The sequence below is a fragment of the Symphalangus syndactylus genome, chromosome 18 (genome assembly GCF_028878055.3).
Source record: "Symphalangus syndactylus isolate Jambi chromosome 18, NHGRI_mSymSyn1-v2.1_pri, whole genome shotgun sequence".
Taxonomy (NCBI): Eukaryota; Metazoa; Chordata; class Mammalia; order Primates; family Hylobatidae; genus Symphalangus; species Symphalangus syndactylus.
Genome location: NC_072440.2, coordinates 107,753,395 through 107,767,281, shown reverse-complemented (window position 1 = coordinate 107,767,281; position 13,887 = coordinate 107,753,395). Strand labels below are relative to the sequence as shown.

General features: G+C 40.2%; 1 long non-coding RNA gene and 1 pseudogene across 1 annotated transcript in view; one reads left to right on the top strand and one right to left on the bottom strand.

Moving 5' to 3' along the window:
* LOC129468315 (uncharacterized) overlaps positions 1–13,887 on the top strand; it is a 281,703-nt gene that overhangs the window by 198,974 nt on the left and 68,842 nt on the right. The window contains exon 2 of the long non-coding RNA XR_008652600.2: positions 3,191–3,305. This is a non-coding gene — a long non-coding RNA (uncharacterized lncRNA). The remainder of the gene's footprint in view (positions 1–3,190; positions 3,306–13,887) is intronic.
* LOC129468314 (nucleophosmin-like) lies at positions 8,660–9,595 on the bottom strand (annotated as a pseudogene).

Sequence of the window (13,887 nt, the reverse complement as noted above, 5' to 3'; positions counted from 1 at the left end):
AGGGTCTAGTCTTGTCTATCAAGTAAGTTGCTTCAGTTTCCAAGAAGTTGAGTTAGAGTGTTGAGAATGTCTTACGTTTTCTCCCTAGCAGTCCTGAGGGAACAAGAGTTTCTCTTTTCTAGGTAAGGCAGCAATGGGGCCTGAAATTTTTCTGCTGAGAGTGTGAATCCAGGATCAGAATATGTGCACACAGTAAGAAGACTGAAACTCACATTATAATGAAAGAAAACAAGAACCATCCAGATTGGACCAGAAAATATAACATTATCCAAGCCAAATGCATTAAAAAAACTAAGTTCAATAAAAATATCTTTAACATAAAAGAATTCAAAGGTAGACCATTACCTTCATAAAAAATGTAGTGGCTTTATTGAACTAGTATATATTTTCTCATTAGTGACAGTGAGATGTTCCTTCTTTCAGAAAATGTTGTCTTTCCCCCATATTGTCAAAAATCGATGTTTAGTTTAGATTGAGCCTAACTAACCATTGCAGCCACTATCCCTGACCCCTCTCCAACACATTATTGGACAAACAAACGATAAGGCAAGACAAAACAAAACCTCAAACCTCCACAGAGTCTTCTCTTATTTTATATTCTCTAGGTTTAATAGTCATCCTACATTTTCTCTGGAAACAATAAAATACTATGTGAATGTGAGCAGGCTAGTTTTATTCTCATTTCACTTCACATTTGTGTTGTCTGGTGTTAGGTCTAACGGGTAGACTGCAGCTCTACAGAAGGAATATTGTTTTATTTTACTTACATGTAGGATTGAGCCTAATTCCCTTTCAGTCAACAGTGTATTAAGTGGCTCACAATAAAACAAAGGGTCAATAAGGGAGACATGCCACCTTGAAAAGAAATAAAACCGCCATTTCCTCAGAAGACTTCTCTTACGAAAGAGGAAATAAGATCTTAATTGGCATGAACTAACAACAGCTGAAAGCCCTAGAGCCTGAGTGTAATTAGACCTCAAACTCAATTAGCTGGCCCTTTCCTGCACCACTTGGAGGCAACAGGTGCCCCAGGTTTTCTCCTCGGCTCCACTTCCTTGTTAATGTTCCCAGGTTGCAGGGGAGGTGGAAAAGGGATTAGATTTCCCTGGTAACTCTCATCCTGCAGTATGGATATTTTAGAAACCAGTTATGCAGGTCTCCCTGGGACACAGCCTTGGCTATAAACATTAGTCTCTTCAGGCCCTGAGTCACGATGTCGTCCGTCGATACGACCATCCATGGTATGTGTGTTCATTTTGGATAAATCACAGACCTAATGTTTTGGTTTCTGTGCTAAGTAGACATTGGCAAGTATTATTTCACAGCGGCTGCTGCTAATGACCATTAAGAAAAAAATTATGCAGGGGAAGTTAATATTCAAGGCAACATAGCTTGTCATAAACCACGGCTATAGGCAACAATAAGAAATAAGACACACCAATTCGAATCATTGTGATGATGAAGGCTTACATATGGGTGAATATGTATTCCTGAAATAGACAGAAATTAACTGGCACAATGGCCAACATCTGCTAGAAAATATCAAGAATTGGTTACACTTCTAAAACTGTATATTGGTAGTTATCTTTTGAACAAAATAGAGCAGGTATGAAATGAGAATAATTTTAGCTCTCTTGAAGTTTGCTGTAAGCTTTAGAGGAATTCATGTTTCAAAAGTATCTCACACAAAACCAGGCAGAAAGCAAGTGCTCAATAAATGTTGACTCTTCTCCCCTAAGTTATAAAGACACACCTAAGTGGGAGTTTATCTTTTGTTTGTTTGTTTGTTTGAGATGGAGTCTTGCTCTGTTGCCCAGCTGGAGTGCAGTGGCGCAATCTTGGCTCACTGCAACGTCCATGTCCTGGGTTCAAGTGATTCTCCTGCCTCAGCCTCCCAGGTAGCTGGGATTGCAGGCACCAACCACCACACCCAGCTAATTTTTGTATTTGTAGTACATACGGGGGGGGGGGGGGGGGGGGGCGGGGGCGGGGTTTAGCCGGGATGGTCTCGATCTCCTGACCTACTGATCTGCCTGCCTCGGCCTCCCAAAGTGCTGAGATTACAGGCGTGAGGGAAGTTTACTTTATAGGGACTGTAGTGGGACAGCATATAGTCATGGGGACAGAGCCTGAGCAAGCACCTTAGTCAGATAAAACAGAGTGGCAAGGAAAATTAATTGTTCTGAGAAAAAGTCCACAACGACAGTTAAGATGCTAGCAATACAGATCCTCCCTTCTTGCCTTGTGCATGGAATTTAGATGCCCACTTGTGTAACAAATATCCACATTTATTCTCGAACTATGTGAATGTGCTGCACCTTTGGTTTAAATGAATATATGTCAAATGAGTTTACCACCTCAGTTGCAATTTATGTAATTTTTCCTTCTAATTTTCTTCCATTTATCTCAAGCTGTACAACAGAATCTGACCCAAACCACCGCAGCTGCAGCTCCTCCTGGGCTGGTGGAGAGCATGGGGCGCTGGATGCTCTCCCTGTTGTGCACAGCCTAAGGTGGTAGCTGGAGATCAGAGCTGCTGGATTGTCTGTTTTCCAGTGTATTGGTTGGCCCTTACCATACAGTGGGTCTTCTTGACTAAAAAATGTTGGCTCTAAAAGCATGTAGGGCAGGCTTGGTACAGCATTTGCCGACCAGAGGAGCTGGTGTGATTCATTCTAAACAGCTTCAGAAAGACAGGTGTGTCTCCTCCTTCTTCCTTGTGAACCCCAATACTCCTTCCTAAAGACTCCAGCTGCTGTATGTAAGTGACCACTTGAATGAGTTTCTTTTTAAAGGAGGAGAAAAGTAAAACAAACGTCTCGTAAGTAAGACTAAGTACCAATGGTGCATGCAGGTCTGCTCAGAGTAAGATAGGTCGGCCTAAAACAATACTCAGCTGGTGACCATAAAGTCTGAGTAGCTGCACAGCTGTTCGTCTCCTCCATGAAAGGATCATTCTCTTAGGGTAAGAACTGAGCAGTAGGTGCAAACAGTGGCCTTGATGCTGGAGGACGATTGATGATGTAGGTATCATTTTTCTCATATTGAGGTAGTCAGGGCAAGGCCTATGACTTCCAGTTGGCTTGGCTTTTCTCTTGGTATTACAGTGGCAATCAAGGTTTTACACAGATTGTTACAAATATAAATCATTGAGTCCACCAGCGAAAGAGCCCTCCCTTTCCTTCTACAGATGATGATTGTAAGGTCTACAGCGATGTTACTAGAACCGTACTCCACAGACTGCTGCTACGGCATCCCGCAACTACGATCGTCCCTCTGCGGAGAGATCAGCCAGCTAGCCACATGTAAGTCTATCACGTTCCTAAGCATGTGTTTCTTTTAGCTCACAGTTTTTCCGGAGAACAATGCTTTGGTGGAGGAAGCAGTGTGTTGGTTTCCTTGAGTACGCTATACTCGATCCTTATGTCTGACAGACTGGCACTTGGAGTAGCGGCGATCTAGAGGGTTTAAATGTCTAGAAGTTAATTACCTAACAATTAGTGCCAAAATTGCTGGTAGAACCCACATGTCCTGATGCTCAATCCGTTGCTTCTCATGTTCTAGTACATTGTCTTTCAGTGATATAGTACAAAACGTGTAATATTCTAAAGAGCAGTTATACATAATTTGGAAAACTTTTGGAGCTTTAAAACAGTTTATATTTTTTTACCCTCACCTTTGAAGGCAGGTTGACATTATTTTTATTAATAAGACTGAATAGCTGCTGAATAATAAAAAATGTCAAATAAATAGGGAAAGAGAGAATGTGTAATGGAAAGTTCAGGCTACAGAAAGTGATGATTTCCCCCTTCTCTGTGTCCACCATTCATAGAGTAGCAACAATAAGAATGTGCAGTTTATAAAGTAGAGGCTAAATGAGATCATCTCTGTAAACTGCTTAAAATAATGCCAGGAACGTAGTCAAATCTCCATAAATATTACCTATTAATAATAGTACTACCAATAATTATAGCTAAAATTTACATTGGGCCTAATATATGTTAAATAAGTATGATAAATGCCTTGGATAAATAAGTTAATTTTATCCTTTCCCAGACCTAGTAGCTAATGCTATTGTCCTCATTTTACAAATGAGAAAACTAAAGAAAAGGCAAGTTGAGTAACCTCCCAGTGTGCCATAGTGAGTTAGTGATAGAGGGAGACAAGAAACCAGATGGTCTACCCCCAAATTGTTGGCATTTAACCACTCTCCCATATTAATTCAACAGTAGCCACAGAAAGGAAACTCAAAAAATATGTATTTCTCATTATTGCATCAAAACCAAAAATAGCAGGTCTTTGGAAAGACAAGCCTTACCTGTCTTTCTGGGGATCCAGAAAGAAAGTATTAAACCACGATTTCTCTTGTGAAGATGAATAATAAATAGACACAATTCCCAGAAGCAAGTTTGCAAAATCATATAGAGGTTTTCCCCATAACGCTACTGCTTATATCACTTCTGGTGACGGTCAATGCGTACTTTTGAATCATGGTCTATGAAAGTAATTCTGTAGAGTAAATTTAATTGAATAGCTTTCCTATCACTTGCAATGCGTTTGGCAATTATAGGTTGACAAAGATATGGGCTGACTTTTGGATGATAAATTGAAGACTGTGATATTTAACACCTCTCACAGATTTAGTTCTGTTTAGAAGCCTTGTAATGGAAAGGCGTATGTTTGGTCTTTTCTTGATGTATGTAGTACTCGTTTCCTCGATGACCTCATACAGTCACTTGATTTTAAACAACATTTATATGATAACCAGTCCCAAATTTAAGTCACAGGCTCAGACCTCTCTCCCAAATTCCATACTCAAATTTTGAAACACCCGTTCACATCTTTGCTTAGCTATTTAACAGGTCTCTGAAACTCAAGTCCTAAACTAGGCTGATCTTTTCCCACTAACCTGCTCCATCCCCAGACCTCCCTCTCTCAGCTGATACCAACTCGATCCTTTTCATTTCTCTGGCCAAGCATCTTAATAAGTTTGTCCTTGACCCTTCTGTTTTGTTCACTCTGTGTCTACTCTATCAGCTCATCCTGTTGGATCTACTTCAAAATGCCTCTATGGCCACTTTGCATTACTTTCCACATTTCTTCCTATCTGTCCATAGTGCTTCAAGTCATCATCTTCTTTTACCTAGATTGCTGTAACAGTCAGTCCAGCTACTACTGTAACCGTCTTTAAACATTAAATGGAAGTGTGCCTTTACTCTGCTCAAAACCATATAATGGGTTGCATTTTACTCTGAGAAAAGAATCAGTAAGGTCAGAAGACACTACATAATTTTTCTGCCTCTCCTTCCCTGACCCCCTTTTCTTTTATTATTATTATTATTATTATACTTTAAGTTTTAGGGTACATGTGCACAATGTGCAGGTTTGTTACATATGTATCCATGTGCCATGTTGGTGTGCTGCACCCATTAACTCGTCATTTAGCATTAGGTATATCTCCTAATGCTGTCCCTCCCCCCTTCCCCCTATCCCACAACAGTCCCTGGAGTGTGATGTTCCCCTTCCTGTGTCCATGAGTTCTCGTTGTTCAGTTCCCACCTATGAGTGAGAACATGCAGTGTTTGGTTTTTTGTACTTGCGATAGTTTGCTGAGAATGATGATTTCCAGTTTCATCCATGTTCCTACAAAGGACATGACCTCATTATTTTTTATGGCTGCATAGTATACCATGGTGTATATGTGCCACATTTTCTTAATCCAGTCTATCGTTGTTGGACATTTGGGTTGGTTCCAAGTCTTTGCTATTGTGAATAGTGCCGCAACAAACATACATGTGCATGTGCCTTTATAGCAGCATGATTTATAGTCCTTTGGGTATATACCCAGTAATGGGATGGCTGGGTCAAATGATATTTCTAGTTCTAGATCCCTGAGGAATCGCCACACTGACTTCCACAATGGTTGAACTAGTTTACAGTCCCACCAACAGTGTAAAAGTGTTCCTATTTCTCCACATCCTCTCCAGCACCTGTTGTTTCCTGACTTTTTAATGATGGCCATTCTAACTGGTGTGAGATGGTATCTCACTGTGGTTTTGATTTGCATTTCTCTGATGGCCAGTGATGATGAGCATTTTTTCATGTGTTTTTTGGCTGCATAAATGTCTTCTTTTGAGACGTGTCTGTTCATATCCTTCACTCACTTTTTGATGGGGTTGTTTGTTTTTTTCTTGTAAATTTGTTTGAGTTCATTGTAGATTCTGGATATTAGCCCTTTGTCAGATGAGTAGGTTGTGAAAATTTTCTCCCATTCTGTAGGTTGTCTGTTCATTCTGATGATAGTTTCTTTTGCTGTGCAGAAGCTCTTTAGTTTAATTAGATCCCATTTGTCAATTTTGGCTTTTGTTGCCATTGCTCTTGGTGTTTTAGACATGAAGTCCTTGCCCATGCCTATGTCCTGAATGGTATTGCCTAGGTTTTCTTCTAGGGTTTTTATGGTTTTAGGTCTAACATGTAAGTCTTTAATCCATCTTGAATTAATTTTTGTATAAGGTGTAAGGCAGGGATCCAGTTTCAGCTTTCTACATATGGCTAGCCAGTTTTCCCAGCACCACTTATTAAATAGGGCATCCTTTCCCCATTGCTTGTTTTCCCCTGACCCCCTTTTCTACACACCCCTTCCTGTCACTCTCCGCCTCCCTCACTGCACTCCAACCCCATTGACCCTTATTCCTGGTTCTTGAATAGCAGGCATTGCTTCTCCTTGGGTGTTATTAGATTTTGTGGGTTTTTGGCCCCTCTTCTTGGTAGTAACTTTTCTAAGATAATCTGCTTTGTTAATTTTCTCACTACCGGTAAGTCTTCACACAAATCTTGCCTTTTTTTGTTTGTTTGTTTTGGAGACAGGGTCTCACTCTGTCTCCCAGGCTGGAATGCAGTGAGTGGCGCTATCTCTGCTCACTGCAGCCTTTACCTCCAGGGCTCAGGTGATGCTCCCACTTCAGCCAAGTTGCCGGGATGACAGGTGTGCCACCACGACTGGCTAATTTTTGTATTTTTTGTAGAGATGGGGTTTCACTATGTTTTCCAGGCTGGTCTCAAACTCCTGGGCTCAACTGACTCGCCTGCATCAGCCTCCCAAAATGCTGGGGTTACAGGCATAAGCCACTGTGCTTGGCTAAATCTGGCTTTCTTAATGAGCCCTCTCCTAAGCCCTGTATTTAATATTGTGTCAGTTTTCACCTCCTTCACTCCATTTCAGCTGTGAATCCTGATTTACCCTGCCTCTTGTACCTTTTCCTTTTTACGTATATTCATGAAACTCCAGTATAATACCATATGATTGTACTGTGTATTGTATTCATTGATTGTCAACTGTGGAGACACATTTTGGCTCAAGTTGGTAATATTTACGTAGTTTGCATGGTCATGCTGTTGCTAGATGTTCAGGTTGTGGAATGCCTCCAGGAATACTCCTACCACCCATAGCATCAACACGTGATACAAACCTGGAAAGCCAGAAGTCAGTCATGGCATGGACATGTCCTACTGCCCAGGGGGAAGATGTATGTGAGTAGTGAGGAAAAACGGGTTTGAAATATTCAGTTGCAAGCCTCATTGCATAGCATTAGGGGATACAGTAATATACATATAAGACCACCTAATCTGCACACAACCTTGAGTTCAGAACTTACAATGGTTTATATTTGAAAACCTTATGAAATTAGCACTTTATTTAACAGGTGAAGAAACAGAGGCATGGAGAGGTTAAGTAACTTAGTCAAGGTCTCATGGTAAATGCAAGAGCTGGGCCTTGAACACAAATAGTTCCACAATCAAACTTGTACTCCTGACCTCTAAGCAGAATTCTTTAGTTAATTCTTTCATTTTCTCCTGCAATCCCCTCTGCTGAGGGTCACAAGTGCTGTCATGCTGTCAGCATAAGGTAACAGCGGTATCATTAGTTTATCCTTTCCATAACCCTATGAGGTAAACATGACAACGACTTCAATTTTAGGGAGAAAAATTGAACGTAAAAATTATTTAAATCTCAAAGGTCATGACATTCATCCTTGGCAGAGCTGGAATTAAAATCCAAGTCTCCTGACTTTCAGATCAAAATACTTTACAGACTGTATGCTACTCCTCAGCTGGTGGTTTATGACATTGGCTGTCTAGAGAGAAGTACATGGTCTCTGTGACCTTCCTCAGTTCAACAACAAAACCCCAGAGGGAACAGCAATGGATGCATCATTAAGATGAGATCTCACAACACTGAGCTAGGAGATGATTTCTGGAAATCCCTACAAAGGAATCTCTGGGATAATGCTTAGATGCTCACTTCTAGCAAATAAAAGATGGGATGGTCCTTCTATTTTTTTAACTTTATTAAAATACTAAGTTTTATTTCACATGTATATTTTTGTCTCCCCACCATTTCCATGTCTGACCACCACTACTACTATGTCCTACCATAACATTCCATACATACTTAAAACCAAGCAAAGGGTGGAGTTCCATCTTTGAAAACTAAACAGGCATTTTGGACAACACATTCTTGGCAATGGAACCTGGACAACATTTATCAAACATGGCAGGGAAAGCTGTCACTCTGCATTATAAAAAGGACAGCCAGACATCAACCCTTACAGAAATGAAATAAGACAGAAACCTTTAACAAATTGTTTAAACTCTTTTCTTAAAGAGACTTCCTCCACTGCCAGAGATCTTGAATAGCCTCCTGGTCAGTTATCTGGAAGCCATTATTCACATAATTGATGAACTTGGATTCTACTTTGGGAAGGGAACCACCTTTTTCTATACTTGCTTGCATTTTTACTTTAACGTCTTCTACAGAACTAGGTCCTTGTGGTGTTTTAGGAGTTTTTTCCTGTTTTTTGAAGGATTCTTATCCTTTTGATCTTGGTGTTGATGGTTTTGAGTCTTTTCCATTCTGATTTGACTTTTGTGCACTTTTGGCTAGAGTATCTCGTATAGATTTCTTCACTGGCACTTTTTCTTCTGTTTCCTCATCATCAAAATCGTCATCTTCATCATCATCATCATCATCATCTTCATCAGCAGCAAGTTTTACGTGTTTCTGTGGAATCTTGCTACCACCTCCCAGGGCAGATTGCTTTCCAGATATACTTAGGAGTTTCACATCCTCCTCCTCTTCATCTCCTGACTCTGCCTCTTCCTCCACAGCTACTAAGTGCTGTCCACTAATATGTACTGGTCCTGAGCCACACTTCAACCATAAGACGACTGGTGGTGGTATTTCAAAGCCCCCAAGGGAAACCACTGGCTGTACAGACATTTTCAAAGTTGCCAGTGTTACTTTAATTGGACTGCCTTTGTAATTCATTACCTCTGCTTCAACAATGTGCAATTCATCCTTTGCACCAGCCTCTAAACTGACTGTTTTTAAAGATAATGATGAAAATGAGCACAAGTTATCTACCTTAAAGTGATCATCTGTGTTGGCCTTTAGTTCACAACTGAAAAGATAGTTCTGGGGCCTCAGGGGGCTCGTGTCCATGTCTGTCGAATCTTCCATGAGGTGGTGGCATGTACTTAGGTGGGAGAGAAGGCGGATGGAGATAAATGACTACTGCTCAAGAGAATAGCCGCTCAGGACAGAATCACACCAGGGGTCCTTCTATGTTAAAGAGCAGGTAAGCTCCCACTGTGTCGCACAGTCTTGCCACCAGAGATCTGGCAAAAAGCCCCTAATGGTGCGACTTTGTCACAGATATAATTAGAACGAATACCTCAAAAAGCCTTTCGAGTGACCTTCCTAGCTTCCCCCAACCAAAAGCAAGTGTGCTGTCAAAAAACTGGGCTCTTAGGGTGAGAAACCAGCTTTTGGATAATTCCACGTACGCTGGCCTGTGTACTCTGAGCATTCCTGACCTTCATCTCCAGAAAGTGTTGTTATTTTTGACCATCTTGATTAATCCTGTGACCTGATGGAGCTTCCAGGCTCATTTAAGTTCCCTGTGTGAAGCTGGCTTAACAAGAGATCCCAGAGTTTTACCTCCCCCGCTGAGAAGCCCCACTGCTTAGTTAGAAACAGGTGGGGTCTGAAAAGTTCCCGCTGTACGGTCAGGTTATGTGTTTAAAGTCTCCTGTGATGAGGATGCCATCAACTATTCCCATGTGAGACTGACCAAAGTGGTGATTTGAATGCTTTATTTCTATGCCATTCTGCGAAGTAAGAATAGAAATCTCATTATTTATACAAGTTATATTCTTACTTTTACATACTGAAGACTTGGCCTAAAGTATTATATTTTAATGTCAGAAAAAGTCAACAAGAACTTATCATCAACCTCTCATTCATGAAAAAAAAAAATACTAGAAAATGTCTGTCCTCATTGAGGAATAATCTGTTGTATAGTTAAAGTCAATTTGAATTTAGGGAGAAGTATGAAATTGCCCAAACACACAGCACACACATACACACACATCCCACCATCAACACACATAAAACCTCGCAACATTTCTCTTACTCTTTGACGTCTGTATGCCAGACGAATGTTCCTCAGATGCTTCCATATGTCCCAAAATATGTGCCTTCCTTATTTCATTATGGCAGGTTAATAGATATGGCAGGTTAAATTAATTATGACTTAAAACTTTCCACAGTTTTGAGTTTCCAGTTTTTTATTCCACAGGAAGAAAAATACAACTTTCAAGTACAATGCTTCTAACAATATGACTGATTTTTTTTTCTTGAAAAAAATAACTGTCAAAACATGACATGTCAGATTCAGCTTCCTTCCACCAACATATCACAATCTGTTTTGATGGAAAAGGGATATATTTTAATTATTTGTTTTTAATCTGACTCCAGACTTGACATATGGCACCTCATTAAGTTCTCTCTACATATTCTGGTAAAAACAAAAACAAGCTGTACAAAGTTATTCAACTTCTGGCATAAAAGTTATTTTTAAGAACTTCTATTGCTTCTTAGGAGGTTAAACAATTCCAAAAAAAATATCCTTTAAGAGCCTGGAGTGACATCCATTTTGAGAGGCTTGCCGGGAATCAATCACAGCAGACATTAGCTGCAGGCTAAATGTGCTCCTTGAGTGGCGGGTGTGCAGAGATAGGTGCTGACGGCCCCTCCATGAGCTTGTTCCTCCCTGAAATGCACAGATATTGCCCACACTGGGATAAAAAGCATATATTATCTTCAAACTATGGATATTTTCAAACTGTGGATAAAGTCCTTTATGCCTCAACTCTGCCTCCGAAAAGGAAGATAACAGACCATTCATTTTTGTTCAGCTTTATGCAACGCACTTTATGAATGTCTCCTCTCACATAGCACAAAGAAACAATTCTGATAAGTGTCTATTTTTTTCTGTTGGAGACCAATCTAACAGAACTATCAATTAACCAGAACTTCTTATTTTGTCTTGCATTCTACATTAAAAAATAACTTTAAAAAATCCTCTCATTCAAAATTTTGTTTAAATGTTTTAAAAATCCTTTCAAATAACAACAAATAGGGACATTCAGAGGACATGCTGATGCCAATACAGTTTCAGTCTACTAATTTAGATTATAATTATCTATGCACTTGAAAATGATCAATAATGTTTAGAAACCTTTCTATTTATTTACATTTATACAATAAATACTGAGTACAAACTTTTTTACTGAGCTTAAGAATTTTAAAAACTAGGAAGATGAGACGCAGTCCCTGTTCCGAAGCAGTTCATCGTGCTAAAGAGGAGAATGTTGTTGACCACAAAAAAAGGGAATGAAAACTGAGATATTAGCCAGAGTCTTCTGTAACAATGTTTGGATATAAGACCATTTAGGGATGAAGCTCGTGAGGACATGTCACCAGGGTTTCTAAGGCAGTCACTCTAATAGAGACAAAGTCCTGCTCTGTGTTCTGTCTTGTCCTCAGAAGCTGATGGGACATGGGCTCCTTCCTCTAGGGTCTCTCTTGCCAGATTTTAATCTCTGTTCATGTTAACCTCCTCAATGATCTGATGCTGTATTAATTGCATTTGAAAAAAGATGTTCAAGAAAGATTTGGTGAGTGCCTACTATGTACCAGACATAGTCGTAGGAAGTAATGATGCATTGATGAACAAACAAGTTCTCACTACCCTACATCTCACATTCTGGAGGGAAGTATTATGCCACTGTAATTAAAAACAGTTCAGTGTGTGTTTATGTGTCAGTGTGTTTGAATGCATGCTTTTGCATTGGGCTAGCTTAATCTATATTCTAGGTATTCATAGCCCAGTGCTGGTGATCAGCTGTCATTTACTCTGAATGTCTAATTTTTAGAGAAGGCTATTATAAGTTCTTTCAACTATCTGTATCTCATCAATTCCAGAGGCTTTACTAATTAGTATACTACATATTAGATTTTCATCAGTGAAAATAGTGGCTTGTTTGATGCTAGAAATTAGCTCTAATAGGTAAAATGATTCAGTTATGTGGATTAGCAGAAATATTTTCATGGACTTTTTATACACATTACTGGGTTATAAAAATCTAATGAACCCAGTAGCTTATAACCTTGGGGTTGACGCCTAAGCCTTTACTTGGTTAAAACCAACTAAATGTGCTATATTTGTATTTTGAGATTTTTTATATGGATTAACTGAAGTTTAAATTTGAAGGATAGGATGTAAAGATAAATAAATACAGGTGGAGAGATAAGCAGAGAAATAGAATCAAGGTACACAAGGAGGGAGGGGTGATGAGTATACCAGATGATCTTAAAATTAAGTATCAGAGCAATAAACTTTCTTTTTGAATTAGAGGAGCCAATGAGAAATGCCAATGCTGTGTTAAGTAGATGTGCAAGTTTTCAGCAGAATAGAACATTAACTGTCAAGAGCTGTGTGTTTTGCAAAATGTGTTTCTCATTGAAGAAATTAATCCCGCTCATTCTCAAGGGACAACCAGAGACTATAATCTCAGGGCAGCTAAAGACGAAATCCTTTAGGGGTAGCATGGAATGCCAAGAAAATTGCTGGAGTTACGTTTTAGGCTCAGGAACACATTTTCAATAAATCGAGTGGCTCCACTGAAACGGTTACAGTGGGTAGCTAGTCGGGTATGAGTAGGGCAGGAGAGGGCTCCTCCTGCCCGACACATACCAGGAGTGTCCGCTGACCATCAGGTGATGGGCAGGTGGTTGTTAACCGTCTCTCTAAAGCAATAACTGGTCACAGCTGGCACCAGAGAAAGCCAGTCTCCTACTAGATAGAAAACACCTGAAACTGGAGATGAGCAGCTTCCAAGGAGTTGGGCAAGTCAGGAGAAGCAGCGCAAGACCCTGGAAGCGAGCCAACGTATAAAACCCCAAGTCAAAAGGTCAAACCATGCACTTGGCTTTGAAGACGCCCGCTTGGCCCTCTTCCAAGTGTACTTTCCTTCCTTTTGTTCCTGTCCTAAAGCTTTTTAATAAACTTTCACTCCTGCTCTAAAGCCTGCCTTGGTTCTCCTTCTGCCTTATGTGCTCAAATTCTTTCTTCTGATGAGGCAGGAATTCAGGTTGCTACAGAACCATAAGGATATAGATTCGCCACCAGTAACAGAACTGTCCCCTGGGAGGCTGGAGAACCCCAGGACTACACATATCAGCAGTTGATGTAAATCCAGGGTACAAATTACCTTGAGAGTTACTCTATATTTACAGTGTCATCCAGGCCACACACACAGTGCGATCTACGCATGGCAATGGAATTCTCTACAACTCGAACCAGAATGCCTTCACGTGGAAAAGATCTGAACCATGAGACACCGTCAGGTTCTCAGGTCTCTCAGTTGGAACTTGAGGCAAAAGAAGGCAGAAAAAGTTCCTTGAAAAGTAACCTGGAGATGACCTTGTCCCGAATCTCTGCTTCAGTAACAGAGAGCAAGGGTGGCTTCCAAGCATGCTCG